The following is an 8,214-nucleotide window of genomic DNA, read 5'->3' as shown; positions in this document are numbered from 1 at the left end:
TTTCACATTTACGCTCACAGGAGGGATATTTACACACGCGAATTGTTAAAACTTGCAAGTTTATATTTTTCATCCTGTGTTTTTGCGCCCCCTAGTTTTGACATTGATGTGGCACCATAAAAAATTTTGACATAATGTTATAATCATTAATTTGTTTTTACACTTTTTGCATTAATTTAAGATTTTACATTAATATTTTTGTTGATTATATTTTATATTAACAGACCCTGTCCTCCTAAGTGTTTGTAAGTGTGTGTTTGGTTGGAAGTTTCTGGACATTTGACAGCTTGGAGCTGTGTACCTCACATGCAAATGAAATCTTGGTGAGCCGTATCTGTGGACGCTTCAAGCTTCGGATCCTGATAACAGTTTGCATGTACATACATTTTTTTGGTTGGTGATTTAGATGCTGTCTACAAAATTTATCAGTCATGTTTATGTCTGAGCAAAATATTAAAACATACTGTATATTCCAAAATATCATAATGTTGAGGTAATGTTTACATATATTGACAGATTGTTAATGGCCCAACTGTGGCCAAACCCACCCAGCCCCAAAAGGCACTAAGTGTGGGTCGCCCACATATAACGTAAAATAGTGGGCACATGTGGGCCTCAATGTTGGCGAGCCATCCCAGCAATGGGCTTAAAATGTGATGTATAAATGTGGCCCACCATGGGCTACCTGTTGTGGAGCCCCAGTCAGTCATGAAACAGGGGCACATGTGGGCCCCTATGTCAGCAGCCTAACATAAGCCCTGATATGAGGGCTTAGTGTGGGCTTCCAGCATGGGGCCCCGTATGTGCCATATGAGGGTTTAGTGTTCCCACCCACCTAGTCCTTTCATTAAATGGAACAGAGCCACTTTGGTACTACTAAGATTTCTTGGTACTACTGGCTCCTAAGCCTAGGGAAAATTAGGGCAAAACACCATAATCACTTACAGGGTCCCAAGCCAAGCACATCCGTCCAGGTCCCATGTCCATACGTCCTCTCAACAGGAAGGGTTCCTGGCTTTCATACATTAGTGCCAGTAACTCAGACCCTAACTATTTGTTGCAAATGCTGAAATGCATGTAGACTTTTTATCAGTGTCATGAGGGATGTGTTACAATGTAATGCAATGTAAGTGCTCAGACTTTACCATTAGTGCCCCTCCCAATTACAGAGAATGACAAAACCATAACCTCAGAACAAAACATTTATTAAAAACAAACATTTAACAAGTTGAACTTTTGTTTCCTAATTTCACTGTGTTAGAGTTAAATACTTTAAAATGAAAAGTAAAATAATTATAGACAATTAAAAACTGAAAATACACCAATCAGGCATAACATTATGACCACCCCCTTGTTTCTATGCTCATTGTCCATTTTATCAGCTCCACTTACTATATAGGTGCACTTTGTAGTTCTACAATTACAGACTGTAGTCCATCTGTTTCTCTGCATACTTTGTTAGCCCCCTTTTACCCTGTTCTTCAGTGGTCAGGACCCCCATGGACCCTCACAGAGCAGGTATTATTTGGGTGGTGGATCATTCTCAGCACCGCAGTAACACTGATATGGTGGTGGTGTTAGTGTGTGTTGCGCTGGTCTGAGTGGATCAGACACAGCAGTGCTGCTGGAGTTTTCAAACACCTCAATGTCACTGCTGGACTGAGAATAGTCTATCAACCAAAAATATCCAGCCAACAGCGTCCTGTGGGCAGCGTGACCACTGAAGAACAGGGTAAAAGGGGGCTGACAAAGTATGCAGAGAAACAGATGGACTACAGTCTGTAATTGTAGAACTACAAAGTGCACCTATATAGTAAGTGCAGATGATAAAATGGACAATGAGTGTAGAAACAAGGAGATGGTCATAATGTTATGCCTGATCAGTGTATATATTAACAACAAATCAGAAGACCTTAATATCACAAGTACTAATTGAACACTTAAAAGTAATAAACAACATTTTTGGAAACTTTTCTGTTCAAATATTGAAATGAAAAATGAACTAACCCTTAATTTTAAAACTGTCCATTACAGATATGATCAAATACAACAATTTGTAAAAACTTTTTACATTTAACTAGTTTTTTTACTGTAAATTTAAGCATGAAAATGTAACATGAACTGATCTTAAATGTCAAAATACAGCAATCAGAAAATCGTTTTACATCAAAACAAACTTATTCACAGTCAAAAGACTTTTCAAATATTCAAAATGTACGGCTTTTTGGAATATCAGTGTCTTCGCCCATGTCCTGAATTTCTTCGTCTCAAAGACTCTTGTGCTAAGAACCGGCAAGACGCTTGTTTGTCGATCTGATGTAATGTGGTACATGCAGAGCTCAGTCTTGCGATTTCAGGAGATATGCCAAATCCACATTCACCTGGGCACAGTCATTCATTCATTCGCTATTGGTAGTGTTTTCTTCCTGTCACAGAGATAAAGAAACATTAACACAAGGGCCATGTAATGTTTTTAATGAAAAGTGAAAGGAACCTACTTACCATCATCAGGGAGGGATGCTGATCAACTGGGGTACACGGGAGCTCCTGCGATGGCTGGGGACACTGAGAATCCAAATGCAGCCCTCCGAGTTTCTCACAGAAGCTGCCTCTGAGACAGTGTTTAAGGGGATGTAAAATTGTTCTAACAGTGCCTCCGAGTGGCATATGGATCTTTGGACCTTGCACTTCTTCTGGGGGTTGATGTCTGGAAATATACAAGAACCTTAAATAATATAAAGTCCCTTTCATAGTGAGGACTGCAAGAAGAAACAAGTTTCAAAGCTAATGTGGTATGGAAAACTCACATAATAAACCACAGATGTTCATATTGGGCGGGAGGTCCATTTTACCCCAGACTCTTCGTCCACTCCATCTGGAAATATTCCTGCAGTTTTCTACATTGCTCCCCTAATGAATTAAAAAAAAGAAATAGGGTGAATGACCACATGGGAGACATCTCAATTTCCAGGAATGTGGTCATCCACCCATGTTCCTCACAGGTCAGGCAGATTTGGGCAAGATCATGAGCACACGCTGATTTGTTTTTCAACCTTTGTGATTGGCTCAGGTTTGAGACAGCCATGAGGAAGAACCCGCAGCTGAAGGACCAGGTGGAGAGGAAGGAATGATTCCTTTGTTAGAATGTGAGCTAAGTATTCATTTGTCAATCAAACAAGGTGAGAGAGTAGGTTGAGGGGATGGAGCCTTCACTTAGTCAGAGGATGAAGTAAGTGGTGAGTCCTAATAGCTCACACAGATGGTCTGTTTTGTCTCATAGCTGTCTCCTCTTTGATGCAGCTATGAGATTGGTTTGCTCAAGCCAAACCTTGCAGTGGCTCAGCACCTACATCTAATAAGAACAGCATAGGATGGATCGCAGTGGTTGCTCAAAGAATGACCAGCCTTTGTAAAATGTCATCTGGCCATGAAAGTAAATTTGTCTAACTCACATTTTGAAAAAACAATAATGCCCCACAAAAACTGAAATCAAGAAAATTAGGCAAACAATTGGCATAGGCTGAAACTGAGGATATCAAGGTGGTGCTTCTTAATGAAAAAAACTCACCTGGACTAATGTCTACACTAAACACAGAGATCCTATCTTAGACAAACAGAGGAAAACTTTGCCTCACTGGCGTGCTCTAAGAGGTCATTCAGCCTGCTCTGTCTGGATGTACAGATAACAGGTAGAACCATGAAATGTCACTTCAATAAAGCAGTTTAAAAAGAATACCTCCAAAGACACAGCACAGTGAGAAAACAGACATTTATGGGCCGCTGCCTGCTGGGTGAACAGCATACCGCCGTAAGTGCAGTAACAAAGAAAACCTCAGATAGAGCTAATATGCAAGAGAGAATGAATCAACAGAAAAGAGTGCAACTGAAATAAAAAAAATCCCACATTTAAGCATCTCAATACATAATCAAGTACCAGTAACAGTCCACAGATGAGTGCAAATAAAGTAGCACCCTGAGTGATACTAAATGTAGTTTAGTATACATAATGTATTGCAGTTTGAACGTCCATACAGTTTAATTTAGAAAGGACCTTGAAGTTTGACCTCGCAACGATTTAGTGTAGAGAACACATTGCACACTTTGATCTGTCTTCAGTTCAATGCAAAGAACACAATACACAGATTGACTGCCAAACACCGTTTAGCAACATAACGCATTGTGCACCATGAATGTTCATACTGTTTAGTGTAGAGAACACATTGTAGTTTGAGCTCCCACCAATAGCGTAGAGCACACGTTTCATAGTTTGACCTCCCAACAACAGCTGAGAGTAGAGAACACATTGCAGTTTGAATATCCATACACAGTTTAGTTTCGAGAACACCTTTCACAGTTTGACCCCCTCACACTTTAGGGTAGAGAATACATTGCAGTCTAAATACGTACCTATAAACGGTTTAGAGAATGCCTTATACAGTTAGACCTCCCAACAGTTTAGTGTAGAGAAAGCATTGCAGTTTGAAGAACCATACAAAGTTTAGTTAGAGAGTGGCTTGCACAGTCTGAATACACAGACAGTTTAGAGAAGGCCTTGCACAGTTTGACCTCCCAACAACAGTTTAGTGGAGAGAACACAATGTAGTTTGAATACCCATATGGAGTTTGGTTTAGAGACCACGTTTTACTTTTTGATCTCCCAACAATTTAATGTAGACCACACATTGTAGTTTAAATATCCATACACAGTTTAGAGAAGGCCTTGCACATTTTGAACTCCCAACAACACCTTAGGGTAGAGAAAGCATCGCAGTTTGAACAAGCGTGCAAAGTTTAGTTTAGAGAGCGGCTCACGCAGTCTGAATACACATGGACAGTTTAGTTCAGAGAATGCCCTGCACAGTTTGACCTTCCAACAACAGTTTACTCTAAAGAACACATTGTAGTTTGAATACCCAGTTTGGTTTAGAAAATGGTTTGTACAGCCTGAATACCTATACAGAGTTTAGTTTAGAGAACACCTATTACTTTTTGACCACCCAACATTTTAGTGTAGACAATGCATTGCAGTTTAAATACCCAAACACAATTTGATGTACCAACAACAGTTTAGGGTAGAAAAAGGTATCACCGTTTGAATACCCACACAGTTTAGTTTAGAGAACACCTTTTACTTTTTGATCTCCCAACAATTTAATGTAGACAATGCATTCCAGTTTAAATATGCATACACAGAGAAGAGCTTGCACATTTTGACTTTCAACAACAGTTTTGGGTAGAGAATGCATCACATTTCGAATACCCATATGCAAGTTAGTGAATGGTTTATACAGTCTCAATACACACACACAGATTTGTTTAGAGAACACCCTTCACTTTTCAACCTCCCAACAACAGTTTAGTGTAGAGAACGCACTGCAGTTTCAATACCAATACACAGTTTAGAAAACTGCTTGCACAGTTTGACCTCCCAACAACAGAGCTTTGTGTAAAGGACATGTTGCCATTTGGTGTCCCACCAGTTTAGGGTAGAGAACACGTTTGCTCTCTCCTCACACACAGACTGGAGAACGTAAATCACTGATCACTCAAATACAGTGTAGAGAATACATCAGTGATTAACCCCACACATACCAGTGGCATAGGCAGGAATAAATTTTCAGGTTAGCCTGTGGAAAAAGTGGGTTGGACAAATTTGTAGAAACAATTTCCTAACATGCTACGTACCACAATGTTGTGACAAAATGCTATACTTCAGCATACAACACTAATGGCAGTGCATCATTATACATTTTCAAATGCTTCTCCCCGATACAAAACAATAGGAAGAATCAACTGACATCAAGCAGAATCCTGGATTCACATACACCAGAACCTGCACTTCACTAACCAACCGCACCCTTAAGTATAAAACATTTCAAAGTGAAAAAGGTGAACCCAGCAAGGTAGACAGAGGAAAAGCAAGAAAATGAGGTAAACAAAAAATGGCAGAAGCTGAATAAACTGGGTGGATACCGAGGTAGTGCTCCTTACTGAAGAAAGACTTACCTGGACTCATTACCTTACCTAAGCCCATAAAAGGTATGGGAGATGCAGGGGTGGGGCTAAGCCCATAAAACGTATGGGAGAGGTTTAGCAAAGGGAGGCTAGCTCGAGGATACTCACCTCAGATTGAGAGGAAGCTGTGGGGGAGGAAGTAGAGCCAAGCTAAAAGTGTAGTTCTATGGCCTTGCGGCCTAGGGCTAATTATACTTACCTGTACTGCCAATGAGTCGGGTCAACATTTTAACTATCGTTTATTTTGGGTTTGCATAGTTTTTCTTTTGTATGTCTTCACATTGTAAATAAATGATTCTCCGTTTGAAAGGAACCAGTCGTCCAATCTTTAGCTTACAACTGCATTCCACTTACCATTCAGTCACAACCTACCCGGTGACTTCGTGTCTCCTCACGAGGTTCGACGAACCATCATCACATTGATTTTTAAACTGTAACAAAAAATACGAAACGAAAAAAATTGCAAACCGTTTAACCAAACTGAAGATGAACAACAGAGATGGCCTCGCTGTCCTCTGTGTCCTTGGTGTAGAGATCCTCAACACTTCTTCTCTGAACTCTGACTTGCACGTCATCCTCTGGTCAGTCCAGCCAGGCACAGATGTCAGCAAGTACAGGCCAGGAGGAACCTAGCTCAGAATAATTCCACATGAATTAAAGCATGCTTAAAATTGGATTCAACAACAACATTTGAGGAAATTCATACACACCCAGAAAATAATAGCAATAATATCGTGTCAAATATTATCATACTAACATCTGCTCATTTGCACACAAAGTTTAGCGAAATCAAACCCAGTATTGGTCAATAACGGTGTTCAACAGCGTTTTGCTACAGGTCACCACTTTTCTGGATTTCTTCCAAGTGGCAGACCAAAGTCCTCAACCTATGGCACTGGGTCCACGGTGAACCCAGCAAGGTGGACAGAGAAAAAGCAACAAAATGAGGTAAATAAAAACATGGCAGAGGCTGAAGAAACTGTGTGGATATTGAGGTAGTGCTCCTTACTGAAGAAAGACTTACCCGGACTCATGTCCACATAAAACACATGATCCCATCCTGAGGGAAAACTATGCCAGGCTGACATGCTCCAAAACTACCCTTGAGCTCAGACACTGCCAAAAATGAAAGCAAGTGCCAGTACCTGCAAAGAAAAATACAAAATTAACCATGGCATAAATGCAAAACAAAGTATTTCAATAAGAATCTTGAATTAGTGTTCGCTTAAGTGATTCTTGAAAGAATTGGGCCTTCGCTTTATGTTGAAGACAGCAAGGGAGTCTGCTGTTCGGACAGCCAGTGGAAGTGGCACAGAAACACACAGACATGCAAAAATGTTAAGAAGTAAGAAATATGAAAACATGAATCTAATAATTAAATCTAAAGGATGTACAAAACACAGTCTAACGAATCCTGTAGCCGATTCAAATCCTGGCGGTGGTCGACGTAGGCTGCTGAACGCAGAAGGTGCAGGTGTCTTCGTGAAGTTCTGGTCCCTCTGCAGTCTGTAATCCAGGAGGAATGGTGTCTTCGTGAAGTCCAGGTCCTTCTGCTGTCTGAAATCCTGAATCCAGGAAGGACGCTTCACCGGATCCCTGCACAGAAAACAGTGGAAAAGACAAAGAAAGGGAGAAATAAAAATATTCCTAGCATGGTTTAATAAAATCTGGGGGTTTGTAATATTTAAAACCTAAAAAGACAAAATAAGGAGGATATAGACTTCCATTGTGGTGATGAGTGGATGTGATGTTCGACCTCAGCGCTCCCACTGGTCAACATTTAGGGGCTCTGGTTACAGACGACAGCGCCTGCACCTGAAAACAAAACACTCACACAGAAACACACAGACATGCAAAAATGTTAAGAAGTAAGAAATATGAAAACATGAATCTAATAATTAAATCTAAAGGATGTACAAAACACAGTCTAACGAATCCTGTAGCCGATTCAAATCCTGGCGGTGGTCGACGTAGGCTGCTGAACGCAGAAGGTGCAGGTGTCTTGTGAAGTTCTGGTCCCTCTGCAGTCTCGTAATCCAGGAGGAATGGTGTCTTCGTGAAGTCCAGGTCCTTCTGCTGTCTGAAATCCTGAATCCAGGAAGGACGCTTCACCGGATCCCTGCACAGAAAACAGTGGAAAAGACAAAGAAAGGGAGGAAAAATATTCCTAGCATGGTTTAATAAAATCTGGGGTTTTGT

General features: G+C 40.6%; 1 long non-coding RNA gene across 1 annotated transcript; it reads right to left on the bottom strand.

Moving 5' to 3' along the window:
- Nucleotides 1-414: 414 nt before the first annotated feature.
- On the bottom strand, nucleotides 415-3,464 carry LOC118802252. The gene is made up of 2 exons (XR_005006639.1): nucleotides 2,503-3,464; nucleotides 415-2,426 (listed from the first exon to the last, which is right to left on the bottom strand). It is a non-coding gene; the product is annotated as an uncharacterized LOC118802252 (long non-coding RNA).
- Nucleotides 3,465-8,214: the final 4,750 nt, after the last annotated feature.

This window comes from Colossoma macropomum, unplaced genomic scaffold (assembly GCF_904425465.1).
Source record: "Colossoma macropomum unplaced genomic scaffold, Colossoma_macropomum, whole genome shotgun sequence".
NCBI classification, from domain to species: domain Eukaryota; kingdom Metazoa; phylum Chordata; class Actinopteri; order Characiformes; family Serrasalmidae; genus Colossoma; species Colossoma macropomum.
The sequence above is the reverse complement of the archived record's forward strand: the minus strand, read 5'-3'. Positions and strand labels throughout refer to the sequence as shown.